General features: G+C 38.0%; 1 protein-coding gene across 15 annotated transcripts in view; it reads right to left on the bottom strand.

Moving 5' to 3' along the window:
* HECW2 (HECT, C2 and WW domain containing E3 ubiquitin protein ligase 2) overlaps positions 1-20,420 on the bottom strand; it is a 469,060-nt gene that overhangs the window by 340,679 nt on the left and 107,961 nt on the right. For 9 of the 15 annotated variants that reach the window (XM_058300431.1, XM_058300432.1, XM_058300430.1 and 6 more), the window contains exon 2: positions 15,918-16,009. The exons of the other annotated variants lie outside the window; for them this stretch is intronic. The gene's annotated coding sequence lies outside the window, so the exon portion shown is untranslated. The remainder of the gene's footprint in view (positions 1-15,917; positions 16,010-20,420) is intronic. 15 annotated transcript variants of the gene reach the window in all.

Raw genomic sequence — 20,420 nt, 5'->3', positions numbered from 1 at the left:
CCCAGTTGTCTGCTCTCTGTGTCCATTCACTGTGTTTTCTTCTGTGTCCGCTTGTATTCTTGTTAGTAGCACCGGCAATCTGTGTCTCTTTTTTGTTGCATCATCTTGCTGTGTCAGCTCTCCATGTGTGCTGCACCATTCCTGTGCAGGCTGCGCTTTCTTTCGCACTGGGCGACTCTCCTTATGGGGCGCACTCCTTGAGCATGGGGCTCCCCTACGCGGGGGACACCCCTGCATGGCACGGCACTCCTTGTGCACATCAGCATTGCTCATCACACGGGTCAGGAGGCCCTGGGTTTGAACCTTGGACCTCCCATGTGGTAGGCAGACGCCCTATTCTTTGGGCCATATCTGCTTCCCAAGACTGTCACTTAAAGGGTTTTTCCTCTACCATGCGCAACTGCTCTTTTATTTCATTATTACTATGAAAAGAGGGTCCCTCATGACAGTATGAAATTGGGTTTTTTTTTTTAAGATTTATTTATTTATTTCTCTCCCCTCCCCCCACCCCGGTTATCTGTTCTCTGTGTCTATTTGCTGCGTCTTCTTTGTCCACTTCTGTCGTTGTCAGCGGTACGGGAATCTGTGTTTCTTTTGGTTGCATCATCTTGTGTCAGCACTCTGTGTGTGCGGCACCATTCCTGGGCAGGCTGCACTTTCTTTCGTGCTGGGCAGCCTTCCTTACGGGGCACACTCCTTGCGCATGGGGCTCCCCTATGCGGGGGACACCCCTGCTTGGCACAGCACTCTTTGCGCACATCAGCACTGCGCATGGGCCAGCTCCACACAGATCAAGGAGGCCCGGGGTTTGAAACGCAGACTTCCCATGTGGTAGACGGACGCCCTAACCACTGGGCCAAGTCTGCTTCCCCTCTCCTGGAAATTTTTAAGTGAAAAAATTTAAGTGTTATTAAGTGATTTTTATGCCCTGGTTAAATTTTTATAAGTAGTCATGTAAATTAATGCTTAAAGAAAGCTCATGAGCATGAAGTCTATCAGGTTCCCATTTCTGAAAATTAAACCATTTTAAAAATATAATGATGAGGATTACTTTTTTGTTTATAGAGACCACAAAACATTGAACTACTTTCCTCTCGAAGTTTCATCTTCCTCTTCTAGAAAATGAGTCCTATAGCAAAGGTTCAAGAGATATCACTGATGAAGGAGGCAAGGGCAAATAGAATTGTGGTGCTAGTCTTGATTAGTGTTCACCTGTATTTACCGAAAGATCAGTTGGGCTGTTATTTAATAGGTCCAATTCTTCCCTCAATAAAAATGATGTTGAATTTTAAATATATCTATTTAAATGACTCAATTGCATAAATGTGTGATGCTTTACCAAGAGAGTAATTAAAAATTAGGTTAAGATTGGTGCCTATATTATTGGAAATTGACTAATAAAATATATTTCTTAAATTACATAAATTAAATTATATAGAAGCAACATTACCACCATATTGTTATCCACATGGGAGGTAGAACGCATCAAGCCTCCCCATGTGGAAAGGATTTGTTGTCTGAAGCAAACAAAAGTTAAGAGATTTTCAAAGTCATGCTGTAGCACTGGGACTAGAACCCTGGTTCCTGGCATTACAATCCCGGGCCCTGCCCACCAAAACATGATGGCCCTTCAAAAAGCAAAACAAAACAAAACAAAAAGAAGGCTATTCAATTGTGCACATCCAAGGCATTGTCAACACATCACTGTTTCATTGTTCTGTCCATTCTTCATCGGAACAGTCACAATTACGTAGTCATGCCTGGTTCTTTTCCTAATTCTAATAAAAGCAAGAGGATAGAGAATTCCACATTCCTACAACTTCTCACTCTCCAGAACTCCCAAATTCACTATTTAAATATTTCATTCAAAGGCTTGGGTAAAAATGAATGAAAGCAGTCAAGTATCTGGAAATTCTCTCATCTTTATTAGTGGAATGCCCTAAGAACTGTCAATTGACGTTTCATTTACCTGTGCAGGGAGCTTTGGTTACCTAGAAATACGAGTGAGTTGATTAATGGAGTAGTTCTGGCCATGATACTCTCTAACAGTTTTCTGAGAAGCAGAAATTGAATGAGGTTGAGGGTTATAACCACATGTAGAAACCATAGCATTAAGGAACCAATGTTTTTGCACATAATTAAACTGTAACATTTAAGACAAAAGAAAGTACTGGTACAACCTGAGCAATACCATCTACCAAGGTTCTCAAAGGGCTGCTGGCTTTTGTGGATTCCCAGAGTGATGCCAGAAGTCATCAAGAGTGATACTTGAGAAGGGAAACATAATTTACCCAAGAAGAAAAATAAATGTTGCCATCTCTCTTCTCAATTTAGTGAGTGATTAAATATTGTTTGGCATTAGGAACTCAAATAATATTATTTTAAATGATTTTTAAAAGGCATTTACTATGATTAAAAGAGAGTGAAGGTATGCAGATGCCAGTCCTTCTGCCACAGATTCTCTTTGTGATCTTGGGCAAATCACAACCCACCTGAACCTCATTTCTTTACTTGTCAAATAGGAATAATACCCATCATGACAGAGTCAAAGGCTGAAAGGATAAAAGAACATTAACAAAGGAATTATGCTTGAAAAAACACAAATAAATTTTAACAGTTGTTATGGCTAAGTGCCAGGGTATTGAAACAGTGGGCATGCCTCATCCATTCTCTCTTTCCCTCTTTGTGAAGACAGATATCCAGACATGATGATGACCCAACTACAACCATGCAGGTGAACAACACTACATTAGGAGACAATGGAACAATAATTTGGAAACTATCTGATTGACCATGACAAGCAAAGATGTCCAACCACCTGGCCCATTCACAATGGACATGAAAAACAGACATCTCTGTCTTTTGGTCAGTGTATTATTGGATTTTATGTTATAGTAGTTTACCCTAACATACAGCTGGTAAGGGAGTGGATGTGGCTCATGCGGTTAAGCACCTGCTTCCCACCTGGAAAGTCTCAGGTTCGGTTCATGGTGTCTCCTAAAAACAAAACAAAACAACAAAAAAACAAACAAACAAAAAAAACAAAAACCAACTCAGGGGAGTTGATGTGGCTCAGTGGTTGAGCACTGGCTTCCCACATGTGAGGTCCCACATGTGAGGTTAAATCCCCGGCCCTGGGACTTCAAAAACACATACACACACACACACACACACACACACACAATTAGTGAGCCTTAAAACAGAGGTCACAAATTAATGTATACAGACCAAATCCCACTCTTAGACCTGTTTTACTTGGCCCTATAATTTTTAGTCTATACAGTGCTTTATCTGTTTGTGTTTAATTTTTATGTAGGTATCAACATAAAAATCAGAAAATTACATATAAAAATCTAAGAATCCAAGAATATTACAAAAATCAGAAGATCTGGCAACAATGAACATACTTCAAATGGCAACAATTAGTTGGTACTGAGTACACTTTCTCCATAATAAATATCTGACTTTGCAACCCCTCATCTAAATAAACCTGTGGACTGTACAAATCATGTGATTTGTATAATGTTTTAAATATAGGCCTAGATAGCAATAGATTAAAATGGATACTTTCTGCCAAACCTCTCCCAATGAAGTGTAGCCTATTAATTACATTAAGTCTAATAGATAACCATCCCCTTTCAAATCCAGATGACCATCCTTTCACACCTGGATTTAATCATAATCTAACTTGAATCCCAGCTTCCTGACTTGCCCCCCTAACCATTCATGACATAAAAACCAGAACCACCTTTCTAAATTGCAAACTTAATTCCCTCCTTTCCATTACCTTTGGATAAATCTTAAACCCCTTAACGTAGTTTGTAGACCTAAATTGTAATTTACTTTCAAACACACATATATATATGTGATGTATATATATGTCTGTATGTTAATTTATAAACAAGGGCCAGTTAGTTAACAGTTAAGTTCCTCAATCAGGAAATTCACTCCTATTAGCATTTCAAGACCCAGTTCAGGTGTCTACCCTCCACAGGATGTTACAGCAAGTCCTGACTATTCTACGGGAAATAAATAAACATCTACCTTGTTTGAGTCATGATGACTTGCAACCTCTCTGTTGCAGGTCCTTAAACTGCACGCTAACCAATGCCCTAACTATTCCCAGTGCTTTTCAGTTCCTTAAATGCATCAGGTTCCCTCTTACCATGCAGTTTTCGCACATGTTCTTCCTCTGCCTGGAATTCCCTTACCTCATAACCTTCATCTCCTCAGCTTCTTCCCGAGTTCTCACTTCCTCTGCAAGATCATCCTTAATCTTAAAACTGGGTTGTATTACCCTCAATATGTATTCCAAGAGTAGACTTCTCTATCATTTTCAGCTATCATTTTATACACCGAGGGTTTGTTAATTAGTATAAGGGATGCTAGATGCAATTTTTCATTGATGAATAAGTGATTTAAGACGAAAAGAACATGAGTCCCAAAATGACCTCTTAGTGCAGAGCCACCTAACCACCCTGGCTTGTTAAATACTTCCAAACTACCCCTAAGAGGAAAGAAATTTGTCTTGTTTGACTGTAATTTGGGGTTACTATTATAGTAGCTTAGTCTATATCATAACAAATGTACTTGCCATAGTTAATGTTTTTCGGGACTGTAAAGAGACCATGTCCTCTTTCACCTCTGAGTCCTTGTGCATGCTATTCCCTATGCCTGGAATACTCTACAATCTCCTAATGTGAAGCTACCTAGTTATTACCCTCCGAGTCACAGCTTAAAGGTCATCCCAGAGAGAAACTCCCTAGCTCAAGTGTCCATTAGATCCCCCAACATGTACTCCAATAGAAGACCCTAAACTCCCCCCATTATTACTTCAACATATTTTACTGCCTTTAATTTTTTTAACAATCTCTTTCCTTAGATACACTATATTCTCCTAGAGGTCAGGGACCACATTTCATTTGCTTACCACTGCGTTGCCAGCACCTAGCATGTGCTGGCACGCAACTGGCAACAAACGTGTAATTGTCCAGGGCACGTGCCTCCACCTTGGCCACAAGGCCACTTGGAGAGATCTTGTCAATTCCCTTGCTATTATCTAGATATAGCTCCATATTTTTGTTTCATTGTACATATAGTAGCACTACTAGGGAGAAAGAAGAGGAAAGGAGGAGCAAGGACAAAAGTTTAAATTAAAAAAAAGAGAGAAAGAGAGAATAAAGGAGCAGGGGGAGAAGGAAGGTGAGTTTAGTTTGGCATGATTTAGCACAGCTTAGTGAACCCTTCTAAGTTGCTGCCCAAAATATCTAATTAGGAAAATACATTCAAAATATTTTTGAATGTTAAGGAACATAACTTGAGGATTGTTGAGAGGATTAGTTGTGTGTTGAAGAAATTTAGCTGATAGTTTCTTTAGCTATAATTTTTTCAGATTCATAGCATGCAATTTATGTGGTCTGGAGACAAACTGAGGGCAGCCTCTTACTATCTCTTTACCTTAGATAGTACTTCAATTTCATCTTAAACATGTTTGTTATAAGAATAAGACAGAAGCTTAGCTACAATGATTCAATTCTTCTAGGCAACCAGGGATTAGAGGGCTGATCTTTTGGTGTACTAATAAATTATAATACTGTAAAAATGTTCAAGCTAAGACCACCTCATCTCCTGTAGAGAAACTGTAGCAAAGATCCCTACCTTGTTTGAGGATTGGCAACCAATGACTTGTGTCTATTTCCAAGGTTCTGTTTCTAGCACACTAATAGCTATCATTGACATGGCATGTTCTAGAGCTTCTTCTATAATATGATGCAACTTCGGTCACAAGAGATGAACCTCACCCTTTAATTATTTTCAATCATAGCAGCCAAGACTACTTTCCTTTTTTTTTTTTTTTCTCTTACCCTGTATCTCTCACGTGCCTTTCTACCCTCCTGCTTTCCCCTTCAATTTTCACATATTAGGTTGGAAGAGCTCCTATTTTAAATCTCAAAATCTTACATATCCTTATCTGTGGCACTGGAAACAGAATATATATATATATAATTTAATTCTTGATTTTACATTAGCAATGTGTTTAATTAGGCAACTAGCTCTGTTACTGTCACCCTAAACTAGGTTGACTTTTTTTCTGGCTCAATGTATGACCTCACAATAAAACAGTTATGAGGTCAACGCTAGATTCCAGAATTTAATTAAGTGCATAAAATGAAAGCTTTACAACCTCTTCCACATCTGCTTTGCATCAAGGAAAGGAAACCAAATTTTGTTTAGGGCTAAAATGTAATACCAGTCTTGTGGAAACTGATTACTGTGCATAATTTATGTCCTCAATGCCATTAACTATCTGGTCCAACCCATCTGCTACTTTGATATTGAGATTTGATTTGTTTATTAATATTGCTCCTTGACTTACTGTTGCACACTATTCCCAGAATTCTGATTTCATTTGCTTTTAGTGATAATATGACTCTTCAAGAAAAACAAAAGGAAACTAACATTTTGTGCCTGGGAGTATCAGAAAGCTTCCCACCTAATTGTTAAGAACTAACTCTGTGTCCTAAATTTTATGAGATCAGACAACTTGAATCTTGTATGTATAGCTTTTAACATCCTCTACAGGCAGCTATTTATAGTCCTGTTTCACAGATGTATTTTCTGACCGCAGGAAAGGTTCAATCTGACTGTAAATGAGTCTTCAGTATGTGAAGCAAAAAATCCTTACTTGCTTTGTTCTTAAATTATACAGTGCTTCCCTGCCGCAAGCACTAAATGTAGGATTATTAAACAGAAATAAATATTAGTAGCAAAATGCTTTAAGATTCAGTGAGTGTGAAACACAGGGGGTGGGAGGTGATGTTACTTTCCTTCTCTTTAACTAATACATGCCTAAGGGCCACAGAAGAATCTTTTCAGTCTGAGAAATGAGAACAGGGGTTGAAATGATAGCTGAGTCTTTCCCTTTTCTATTCTCTTATGTTCCACTCCATCTCCTATAAATATCAAGAGAGAGGCTTCATATTCTGGTGAATATAGGCCAGCTGCTTTGACACAGTAGAGAGCTTTGGGGCTTTGAGATACAACTTTTTCAAAGAGCTAAAAGTAGCTCCCAAAAACCTGCTTAACACAATGGCACGCCACTGTCAATCTCTACTGTGAAACAAGATGCTGCTCATTTTGCCCACTCCAGTGGGTCCACCTGACAGAGACAGGGTTTACTAGAATGAACAGGGTGCTTTTTGTGGTTTCCTTGCCTCAAATCATATTAGAGGCAAATCATATTGCCACAAACCTAAGATGCCAAAATTAAATCCTATCTCAACTGCAACAAAATTCCCCAAATTTAAATGGAGAAAATTTTTGAAATGGTACACCCTATATTAACAAAGTGGCTAACCCCCTCCCCCAACTAATGGAGGCCCGGGGTCTTCAATCCATAAAAATTTGTGCAACAAAATAACTGAAGAATAAACAGTCAATATAATAAAAAAACACTCTCCTTCAACTGCTAAAAAAGTCAACCCCTAAAAATTCACATTTAAAGCTTCATTGGCTTCCTTTCCCACAGCACTGCTATAAAAGTAGTGTTTTCAGAAAGTTGGCAAAAGCTCCATCTAAAGAAACACAAAATCCAGATTAGTAGTAAAATAGATGTGGGTTGGTCCTTACCACCATTGAGAAATACAAACTGTTGACCACATTAGCTTTATTATTTCTTAATGCATAGGAAAGCACAGGATTCCAAATACATCAATATTTAGAAATATAATACTGAACCACATTAGATTTACATGCCATAGGCAGAGTTTTGGTGAGTTTGGTGGAATGCCTTCCATGGCCTACTGAAAGATAAAGAGATTTTCTAAAGACAAATTAGATGGTATATAATATCTTCAAGCACTATACTTGCAAATCATATATGAATATGGCATTAAACTTCCTTATCTCCTTGCCATACATCTTTCTGAGTCAAACTGTGGCACATTTGTACAGTCAATCTCAAATACATATCTACACATCACCCCTGGCTGTTCTTTCCCTCCCCATCTCACCTACCCCTAATCACTATAACCACTTTAGAAATGCAGAGATGCTACTGAATCAAAAGTAGAAGAAAAGTTAGAGAAAACAGAAACAGCTTAGATCAGACCTCAAAGACAAACTGCCGTAAGTTCTTTTATGTTCTCCCTTTGCTTTTGTCCTTAATGTTCTGAAATTCCTAATTTCATTATGATACATTGCCTCAGATGCCATCAATCACAGATATGAGTTAATAAGCATCACTTTTAAAAAAATCCAACTACCTCCAGGGGAATCACTAGACTATGAAGAAATTGATCAGATTGCTTTCCACTCTAACTTCAATTAGAGAAAAAAATGGGTATTTAGGCTTAATAATTTGGGAGCACTTCAGAACAATCTAGAAAGGGAAAGGGGGCCCTGAAGACTTTATGACGTTCTAAAATCTCAAAGGTTTAGGAAAGAGATACGAATTTCTCCAAATGGCCAAGGCTAGATAGAGAGGACGCACAGGATAAGTCAATGATTTTACATCTTATGGAAGAGTAACCTGATGTGAGAATATTTTGATGCTCCTATAAAGGTAGATACACTCTCTGACTTTGTCAATCCTGAGTACATTTGTTTTCCTAGGTACCTGATTTGCCACTCTGAACTGTGACATACCATAGAAGCATTGTGTATATGGGACACTGCGAGGCTAGAAAGATCAGAAATGTTAGCTGGTATTCACTTGCCAGAGTATATGTCTAAAGCCCATAAATCTTAAAATATGGCATGCTCAGCCTCACAAAATCCTTGCTGTCTATGTATCTCTGCCCCTAAAACTTCAGAATTCCACCATTGGTAAACAGGAAAAGAAGCAATAAAAAAACCAACTTTCTAGTGTAGGGGCTGAGAATTACAAGTTACCATGCTAGCAATCCACCTACTGTCCACTATGCTATGTGAATAAATTAAACATCAACCCACAAAGGTAGAAAGCCAATGTAATCATTTGGTCCTTGATGGCTGTGTCAGGATGATGTTGAGTGGAAAGGAGAAGCAGCTGTAGATGAATAAACCCAGAGCTCCCCATGCCTATTAGGGACACAGTCCACTCACAACTCATGTTTGATCGCTAGCCTCAAATACAAAGACCAGAAAAAGCGGAATTAGTGAAAGGGAAGTAAAGGGTAAAAACGCACTCTTTTTTATTTCAGTTTTGTTTTGTTTTTTAAATAATTACAAAAAATATTTTTTTTTTTAGATTTTTTTTTCTCTCCCCTTCTGCCCACCCCAGTTGTCTGCTCTCTGTGTGTTCTTCTGTGTCCGCTTGTATTCTTGTCAGCAGCACTGGGAATCTGTGTCTCTTTTTGTTGTGTCTTGCTGCATCAGCTCTCCGTGTGTGCGGCGCATCTCCTGGGCAGGCTGCACTTTTCTCGCGCTGGGCAGCTCTCCTTATGGGGTGCACTCCTTGCTCATGGGGCTTCCCTACACAGGGGATACCCCCGCATGGCACGGCCCTCCTTGAGTGCATCAGTACTGTGCATGGGCCAGCTCACCACATGGGTCAGGAGGCCCTAGGTTTGAACCCTAGACCTCCCATGTGGTAGGCGGATACTCTATCCATTGGCCAAATCCACTTCCCTTAATTCAGTTTTGCCTAAGGCTGTTCCCATTCTAGGCAAAAGAAAGAAAACTATTCTCCCTTCTCCTTCACTCTCCACATCACAGGCCTCTTGGACCTAAGAAACTAATTCAGTTATCATATGAGGGAACTCAGCTTAGGTGGGAGAGCCTAACCCCTAAGTACTGCAGCATAATTTCTAAGAAAATGTGCCCCCAGACATTAACAAAAACAAAAAAAAACAACAACAACAACAACAAAGCATATTGGGAGAAGCAGTTTGGGATTTGAGGACTCTGCAGTATATGGAGGGATGGGTTGGGAAGTAGAAGATTGAAGGGCTCTGGATGGGAGGCAAGAGATCCAAGAGGAATTCAGACATTCGAATTGGAGACAGCTAGATCCAAAAAAGCTTATAATTCAATCTGAGCTGAAATCAGAAAGTGGCAGAGTTCTGGGCCTGCCAAGCAGACGAGACAGGGGACAGATGATTATAATTATGAGAAGAGACTTCTCAGAAAACCAGGGACAGCATGAACTAGGGTAGAGAACAGGCCAGGCTGAGGCGTGGCTCAACAGCCCTTGGAAGAAAAACTATGAAATCCAACAGAGGCTGCTGAGAATGCCAATTGTTTCTCTACCTTATAAAGAACTTCAATGGTTTTTCGAACTTGTATATCCTCCCCAACTCCTTACCCAAAGTGATTTGGCCTGAGTATGTCCCAATTGCTTGTGTTAAAGACAGGCAGTAATAAAGGAGTCAGTAGTTACCAAATTTTAGAGCTATCTATGAACACTTGGAGAGCTTGTTTTAAATGAAGCTTCTCAGGCCCTACCCCAAGAGATTCTGGTAAGGGGTGTTCTGGATAACCCTTTGGCAAACTGTGAAGGTAGTGAACAGGATAATTTGCTAGCCAGCACAGTATCACCACATTCATTCTGGCAACGTGAAAGTTACCCCCCAGGCACTCAGCAAGGGTTACTCAGAAATGGTTACTGCAAAGAAGTTCTGAAGAACTGCCCACATTACATTTGTGGAACAGTTAGGGTTACTCTTGCATCAGGGCAGCTACTTCAGAGCTAAGTTAGTCACAGATACAGCCAGTACCTCTCCATGCTAGCCTTGTGAATTTAGATAAAGATAACTTGTAGAAAAGTCTGAGTTGTTAAAACTGCACAAAGGTCTTATAGGTCAATATGTCCTGACACTTTTGTTTCTGCCTGTAGAAGCGTTCCTCCCAGGTACCTTCATATTTACATGAAGGACAGCCCTGGTGATATGAGGGAACAGAGACCAGCTTGCAGACTGCTCATTAAAACTTACAACCAGAAATAAAAGCACTCATCTGGGAACTAGCTGCTGCCTCTATATCAAAGGAGGCCACCGCCATGGGAATTTCTCAGAGGCTGAAGTACACATGAAGGTGGGGAGAATAAAGTGTTTTCTAAATATTCCTAAACAAAGAAACCAAGTCCTTCCAGTATTAAGAAGTCATAGTCAGAAAAGAAAGACTCTATTCAACTGTTTTCATCTAATAGTAAAGAACTATTGCCTAAATGGCATGAATAGTAGCAGAATTCCAGAATTACTCTAGCGAGTTAAGCTGAGACTAAAGGATTGGTAGAGAAACTCTGAACACTCTTAAGTACTTGCCTGAGAACTTCAACCACTGTAGGACCTTAGTCTCTGAGCCTCATTTTACAAATGTGTAAAATGAAAGTAATATTCCCTCCCATCTCTCCTCACAGGAGGCACGGAGGCTTGAATGACAGAAAAAAGCAAGAGCTTCCTGTAAAGTGTCAGTTGTTTTAATAATCCTTTTTATTAAAAACTGAAAGAGCAAGTGATTGTTCTACCCATTAATGACCAACACATTAATCTTTAAATTAGTACACTAAAGAAATCTATTGATGTCAATGAAATTGATCAGTACATAGTAATCAAGTATAAAAAAGCAGGAGTATCTGTGCCTAAGGAATTTAAATTTCAAACAGCACCTTCTTTCATCACACATTTTTCTGAAACAAAGAAGAGAAATCACTATGAGGAAGTACAATATTTTTGATCACTACACTTTCTCCATGGAGTGATCACGAAAGGAAATGATCGGCCTTCTTATTTACATGACACATAATTTGAGTAACAAGAACTATAAAGAAAAGAACGAACCCTGGATAAAGTGAATATCCTTGTTCTTAGGAAATGGAAATTATATTCAAGAAGTATGATATATACAGCCTACTCTCAAATGCTTAGAAAATAGGTAGATAGATGATAAAGAGATAGTTGCATTAGATTAGATAGCAATAGATGATAAATAGATTAGATAGACAGATAGATAGAAAGGAAGAAAGAAACTGAATGATACAGTAAATATGGCAAAATGCTAAAATTGGTAGACTGGGTATGGGGGTGTTTATGTTGAAGTTGTCTGTATGAGTGTATAATTTTTGAAACTTTCTTGTAGGTTTGAAGTTATTTCAAAATAAAGAGTTTAAGGGGAAAAAATGAAACTTGGAAATTAGGCACTGTGGCAAAAGAATGTACATAAAACCATCCTCAGATCATCTGTGCTGAAATAAAAAGGATTATTAAAATGTACTATGAAAAATTGTAGGCCAATAAGTTAGACAACCTAGATGAAATGGTCAAAGACTTAGAAACACCCAACTACATACATTGACTCAAGAAGAAACAGAAGATCTCAACAAACCAATTACTTGTAAAGAGACTGAAATCAGTCATCAAAAATCTCCCAACAAAGAAAAGCCCCCAACCAGATGGTTTGACAGAGGAATTCTACCAAACATTCCAAGAAGAATTAACTCTACTTCTGCTCAGTCAACCAAAAAAATTAAAGAGGAGGTAACACTTCCTAGCTCATTATACAAGGCCAACATCATCCTCATACCAAAGTCAGATAAAGGTACCACAAGAAAAGAAAACTACAGACCACTATCTCTTATGAACATAGATGCAAAAATGTTCAACAAAATACTAGAAAACCAAGGCCAATAGTAAATTGAAAGAATTACACACCATGATCAAGTGAGATTTATCTCTGGTATTGAAGTATGGTTCATCATAAGAACATCAATTAAAGTAAAATGCCATATTAAAAGAATGAAGGGAAAATCCACATGATCACCTGAAATTGATATTTTTTAAAAAGGCATTTGACAAAATACAGCACCCTTTCTTGATAAAAACACTTAGAACACTAGGAATAGAAGGAAACTTCTTTAACACAATATAGGGCATATACTGAAAGCCCACAATTAGCATCCTACTTAATGGGGACAGATTGAAAGCTTTCCCTCCAAGAGCAGCAACAAGAAAAGGATACCCAGCGTCACCACTGTTATTCAACATTAAACTGGAAGTTCCTGCCAGAGTAGTTAGGCAAGAAAAATTAATTTAAAAATTAATAAAAGATATCCAAATTGGAAGGGAAAAAACAAAACTTTCCTTATTTGCAGATAAGATCCTATATACAGAAAATTCTGAAAAATCCACAACAAAGCTCTTAGAGCTAATAAATAAATTCAGCAAAGTGCAGGGTATAGCAGTTTGATATGGTTATGAATTCCAAAATAGATATTATATTATGTTTGTAAACTGGTCTTACCTGGGTGTGATTAAATTATGCTTAGGCAGCTATCTTGTTCCAACACTTGGAAATAGACTTTGGTGAGGGAAGTAACCTATGCTTTATGGCCTGGTATCTGTAAGCTCCTACCCCAAATAAACACCATTTATAAAAAACAAACCAATTTCTGGTATTTTGCATCAGCACCCTTTTGGCTGACGAATAAACAGGGTTTAAGACCAACATCCAAAAATCAGTAGTATGCCTATACACAAGCAATGCACAATAAGAAGAAATCAAGGAAAAATTCCATTCACAAGAGCAACTAAAAGAATCAAATATCTAAGAATAAATCTAACCAAAGATGTAAAAGGCTTGTACAAAGAAAACAACAAAACAGTGATAAAAGAAATTAAAGAAGATCTAAATAAATGTAAGGATATTCCATGATTATGGATTTTAAGACTAAATATTGTTGATATCAATACAACCCAAAGCAATTTATACATTCAATGCAATCCCAATCAAAATCCCAACAACCTAAACTCTATAGAGTATAGATTACTAGGAGATAGAATGTGGGTTGAGAATGGGAGCTGATGCTTAATGTATGTAGAATTTTTAATAAGGTTTATTGTAAAAGTGTGGAAGTGAATAGAATTGATGGTAACACATTATAGTGCATATAACTAACACTGCTGATTTATAAATGAGATTGTGGCTGAAAGGGTAGACTGCAGATGTAAATGTCAATTGCAAGGAAGCTAGAGAATACTGTAGGAACTGTATAACAAAGTGATTTCAGTAGTGAATAAAGATTGTGATTAACAGTATAAATATAAGAATTTTCTTTTATAAAGTGTTAAGAATATGGTGATACACAGGAAAATTGCAACTAATGTAACATACAGAAGATAGCTAACAGCAAAATTGTAATATTTTTGCAGCAAAGGCAAAAATATTACATCAATTCTAAGGGACAACAATAGGGGGATATAAGAAGGTATGGGATTTTTTCTTTTGGAGTAATGAAAACATTCTAAAATTGACTGAAGTGATGACAGCACATCTCTGTGATGAATATGAGAGCCACAAGTATACATCTGAATGAACTGTACATAGCATGGAACGGTATAATATAATGAATCCTGTGGTAGAAAATGTACTGTGGTTAACAAAGCAAATATGAGAATGTTCTCTCATGAACTATAATAAACATATAATATTAATTCAGGGTGTTAATAAATGGGTGGATGGGGGGGAATACACTAAATGTAAGATATGGGCTATAGTTAGTAGTAATATTTTTTTTGTCTTTATTTTTTTAATATTACATTCAAAAAAGATGAGGTCCCCATATATCACCCACCCACCACCACCCTCACCCCACTCCTCCCCCCATAACAACAATCTCCTCCATCATCATGAGACATTCATTGCATTTGGTGAATACATTTCTGAGCACCACTGCACCTCATAGTCAATGGTCCACATCATAGCCCTCACTCTCCCACAGTCCACCCAGTGGGGCATGCGAGGACATACAATGTCCGGAAACTGTCCCTGCAGCACCACCCAGGACAACTCCAAGTCCTGAAAACGCCCCCACATAGTAGTAATATTTTGATGATGTTCTTTCATAGTTTGTAACCAATGCTTTACAACAATGCAAGGTACTAGTGGTGGGAGAATGTATGAGAGCCCTATAAGATGATATACATGTTTGTTTTTTAAGTTCACAACTTTTACTACACACTTATTGTTTATGTATGTTCATATATGAATGATATACTTCAATAAAAATTTTAATTAAAAAAAAACACATTAGACAAAGAGAAAGGCAAATCCAACATGCCAAAACACCAGAATGTGTGACGTGAAAATGAAATGCAAGAAAATTAAGCCACAGTTAAAAGATATGATTTACTGACATGGGAAAATGATCATAACATAATCTCAGGGAATTTATTCATATTTTTAGAAGAAGTAATATATGCATGACAAAAGGGTAAATATTAAGTAAGTCTCTGTCACACTCCTTTTCTCTCACCAGAAGCAACTTCTATTAATGGATCTTCTGTCCTTCCAGGGACAGTCCATGTATACAAGCATGTATGAGTTTTTATATATCTATAGATATATAAAATAGGACCTCAATTTTCAAAGTATGATACACACACATACAAGGGAAATAAAACATGACCACAAGAAGCTTGTCAAATATTAGCAGGTGGCATTAGTAGGAGATGGCATAATCAGTGATTTTATTATTTGTATGTACCTTTCCATATACTATAGATTCTTTTGTATTAGTCAAATATTGTTATAAACAGAAAATACTTGACAATAATTAGGTTCAATACAAATTTACGAGTAAAGAGTGTTACATATTTAGATGTACTTAACATCTTAGAATTTTAAAAAAGCCTATTTCTTACATAGAAAACTTAGAATACTTTCTAAAGATCAACCCAAAAAGAAAATTCTGGAAATACTATAACGCATTTTTAATGTATGTATAAATGTTCATATAAAAGAAATTATATGATCAATATAAAATGCTCCGCACAAATGTAAACAATATTGTTGACATGCAAAAGAAACTGTAGAAATTTAACTTTAATGCTGTTTCCTTCTTAGTATTTAATAGACCTTTCTGTGCTGCCCTTCATATTCTAAGGCATGGATTAATGACCTTTCTTCAGAAAGACAAGTAAATTGGTAATAAAAATACCTACAGAGCCTTGGTCAGGACTTCTCATGGCATTCAATTCATCCAACAATCAGGCTTCCATATGCCAGGGTTTTGCTGGGCCAAGGAGATACAAAGCTGCAGAAGGCAAACAAAGTGACTCTGTCAAGCAGCTCTCACAGTAGGTGCTATAAAATCTATGACCAGCATCAAAGGAAAGAGACCATTCTTCCTCAGGAGAACTGGCACAGCTCCATCCAGAGCAACAAAGGAAGCACTGCCTGCTCCTTACCCAAGCCCTCACACAGGGGACCTTCGATGGCCTCTCCAGCAAGACAAACAGCCTCTCTCACTATGTCTCATGGGCCCTTGAAAGACCAGGGTAAAATGTTACCATCTGAGCAGGCAGGAGCACCTTCACTGTTAGAGGGAGAGGAAGGGGAGAAACAGTGAAATGCCGGGACTGAACAGCCACTCCTCCCTCCTCCACAGCTCCAGTATCGTCCCTCCCCGTCTGCTCAGAAAGCCTCTGTCCACTGTTGCAAAATTACCTCACCATTCCACAGGAACCATTTCCGGGAAATGAATTCCATCCAAAGTCATATTTGCACAGCATGAAGTAAAAATGGGAAAAATAATAGTGCTATTTCTCAAATATCAAGTCAACTCGGAGGTCCCTAAAGAGTATTCATATTAAATACAAACTTGGTTAAATGATAGTCTGATCTGTTGTGGCAATTCACATCTTCCTGTTGCCACGCCCTTCTTAACACCAGCAAACCACACACACACAGAGTGGTCATCTGTGTGGAAATTGAAAAAGGAAGAGGAAACAGCAAAGAAAGGAGATTTTGAATGGCTTCATGCTTCATCTCTCATTTGTCAAAGCCCAGATTTTGCATTTCCGCCTGAGAGTCTTTTAAATCTGATTAGTTGCCACTTTCAGAGTAGACTTCTTTCTTGGGAGAAAACTCACATTAGTGTAAGTCTTGAGGGGTGTGTGTTTGTATGTGCTGAATGTATTAATTTATAGGGAAACCTCTGTCAAGGAGCCTTAACACTTAACACACTTAACACACTTAATACAGGGGCAAATGCATTTTCTTCCTGTAGGTATATCACATGGAAATCAAGTAATAGAACTACAGAGAAAACCTGTTTCCCCCTGTCCAAATCCATTCTCCTTTATTCTGATAATGGAATTTTATATCTGGGAACTACCATTCCCCCATTATGGGAAACTTTGGTTTAGATGGATGGGTGGACACATTTCCCAGGACTAGCCAATTTTTTAGCTGAAATTCCCATAGCAATTGATTCAGTGATAGACATACACCTCGTGAGGCTCAACTGTGGAACTTTTGTTAAAACTGTGAAGATGTAAGCTGGGAGATGTTCAGAGCATGACTGAAAATGAAGCAAAACAGGTAAGCAGAACTGAGAGATGGAGAGAGACATTACCTGACCACTCATTTAATGCCTGGATTCATCCATGTCTGAGGCCAGGATTATGAGAACCAATAAATTCGCTTTTATGTTTAAGCCACTTTGAGGTGGGTTTTTATCCCTTGCAAATAAAAACAGTCTTGATTAATATAGTTTTGGCAAGGAAAATAGGACTGTACTAGGAAAAGTCTGCAATATGATTTGAATGCTTAATCAGCATTAAAGTAGTTTAACACAGCCATATCTACAGTGGGGCTGGCCAGGGCTCACACTTTGGCATCTTCTGTACTTTGACAACTGACCAACCCCACGTGACATCGACACATTTTCTCTTAAACCATACTCATACATTCAATCAGTCTGGCAGGCCTGTAGTCATTCTGACTCTGCGCCATTACACAGTGACTTTAAAATTTAACTCTCAGGGGACAATCATACTTTTCTTGTTTCCAAGTTATTAAAGGGATGTATCACTGGATTCCAAGTACTGAAAGTAATCTAAAACCACTTAATAGATTATTAAATTCTATGGCTCCCAAGAGAACCCATAAACCCTCCAAATTAAATGTAATGAAACCTACTTTCATCCAGTGAATCCTAACATTAAAAATAATTGACTGTATAGCAAAATGACATAGTAATATGTCATAGCAAATGCCATAGCAAAAAAAAATGACAGAGCAAAATGACGATGTATCAATAATATTTTCAATTAAGGCGAACACATAGCTCTTTGATTAAGGTGGGTTCCTTAAGCAACATATTTTGAGTATAAAGAGATGTTTATGCTCATTGTTATATGAAATTCATAGGATGAGGCAAAGTGTGCATCTTTGTAAGCTTAGCTCCTATTGTAACTACCTTTATGCAAATAAAGCCTGCAGTATATATTTATCTTCCTCCTTTTAGGCACAAATTCTAGCTGTGGTTAGATTATTTGAGGGCCTATCCTAAGCACCACTTCCTAGGTCCTTGTCCTAATTAGTCCATGCCACAGAAAGAAGTACAAGTTGTTTCTTTCATCATTTGTTCACTGTCTCTCCCCCCAACACTAGACTCAGTTTTTTGGATGACTTGATGACTGGTCTAGCACTTGTCTGGCAGACACTCCATAAACATCAGTTGAGAGGATTTAATTAACTACACTTGTCAGAATTTTATCATTATATCTGGTTTGTAAACTTTATGTCACCATTTGGCTTTGAGCATCAAGGAAAGCATTACAGAAGAGTCTAAGAAACCTAGTGTCTGTCCTCCTTTCAAGAACAAAAGGCCTAGAAATAGCTTTTTGTGCACAAGTTTTCAACCTTTGTTAACTGTATCTTGCAACCTTGGCAACAACTATCCAGATCAGAGACTGGTTTCTGCCCTAAAGGTGTCAGCTCTCAACGGGCATAAGAAAGAATACTGGCGTTCAAGGTGACCAGGCATGAGAGATCGACCCCAGGAGAGGGTATTGGATAGTGGATCTGATAGGGTACTGGGTAAAGTGTACTGAATAGTGATTAAACAACTCAGTGAGATCTTATCTCAGGGTATTTGAATGTAACTCATATGGAGAGAACTGTCATATAGAAGGGCAGGGAAAATGTTGAGACATACTAAAAGAAGGCAAAAAGCAGAAAACCTAAAGCAGAAGAAGCAAATAATAAGCAAAAGCTATGAGGACTCTAGGGAAAAGGAGTGTATGAGACTGCAGAGAGAGAGCAGAGAAAAAACACACAAAAAGAAGCTAAGATACTATAAGGGCAAAAAGTACTACAGCCACTGTTACATGGTCTGAAATGTCCTTTCAAATAGGCAGTATGAAGACTCAATCGAAAGGTCACACTCAGGAGGCAACTACTATAAGTTTTTCAGCTATTTTTACCTCTTGTCAAAATAAACATTAGATACGGGTTTTCATTGTTGAAACCTGAGATGTCCAAGATTTGTGGATTGGCTAGAAATACTTCAGGGACATCCCACCTAGGAAACTCACAAGGCTGGACTCAGGAACTGGGCCCCAGGCAGGATTCTGCATTCAGACACTCATTTGTAGGGTTCTGGTTGTCCCACGCCAGTTATAAAGATTAACTGAATCCTGCCTCTAAAATGTTATCATATTTGCCTTGAGTAAGCTCTGAAAGCAAAAGGAGGAACACCTAAAGAGGCAGAGCTAGACTTTTATCAAACTTACAAAATAGGTTGTACGTATATTTTTATGCCCTCTTACAGAGTAAACGTTTGCTTTCATCTCAGAGGTTGGGGGAAGACAGTTCCACCTATTAACTGTTGGAGGCATTGACTCAGGGGCTATTACACAGAAACCCAAAAATAAAGTGGATTTAACAAGAGCAACAATTCTCTCTTACTTTCCAGAAGTAAGCAGGCCAGGCTGTAGGGCTTCCACTTACAGCTCCAAAGCCTTATTTCCATTCTCACCATTTCCCAGTACACAGGAAGGAAAAAACAGAAATGGAGGGCATACCCTTCTCCTATTGGCTGGATTGTAGTCACACAATCATGCCTAGCTGCAAGGGCAGCAAGAAAATCAGCCTCTCTACAGCAACTGAGGGACAACTGATGGACTTGTAATACATTATTTAAAGTCTTCCTCCCTGTGTAGCTCCCATCACCTGAGGGAACTTGAGTACGGTCTATTCTTCACAGAAAACATTAGTTTAATATAGGAATTCATTTCACTGCTTAAAAATATGCAAATAAAATTCTGCACATTATGCATGACTATTTTGTAAGCTCACAACTTCTCTAAAAATTTTTTTAATTAAAAAAATAAACCAAAGAGTCAATTCTCACTAATGAATATATCTCACTATATATATATATCTAAATAAAACTCCACTATTAAAGGATGTTTACAAAAGGAGAAAAGGCAATAAAAAATGTTATAACTAAGGCTCCAAAAGATAATTAGATGATTATTAGATTAAACAAAAGCTGAATGAGTCAAGAATTAAAAGCATACTTGCTCCTAGCTTTCTTTAATCACCTGAATTAGAGATTCCTGAGTCATGTGGGAAAAGTAGCTGCCCCTGTTCTACTTTGAGAAACCCCAAAACAGGTCACTGTAATAAGTAAAGCCACTGATTTAAAGTAAAAT

Source organism: Dasypus novemcinctus, chromosome 7 (genome assembly GCF_030445035.2).
Source record: "Dasypus novemcinctus isolate mDasNov1 chromosome 7, mDasNov1.1.hap2, whole genome shotgun sequence".
Lineage (NCBI taxonomy): Eukaryota > Metazoa > Chordata > Mammalia > Cingulata > Dasypodidae > Dasypus > Dasypus novemcinctus.
This window is presented reverse-complemented; position numbering and strand designations above follow the sequence as displayed.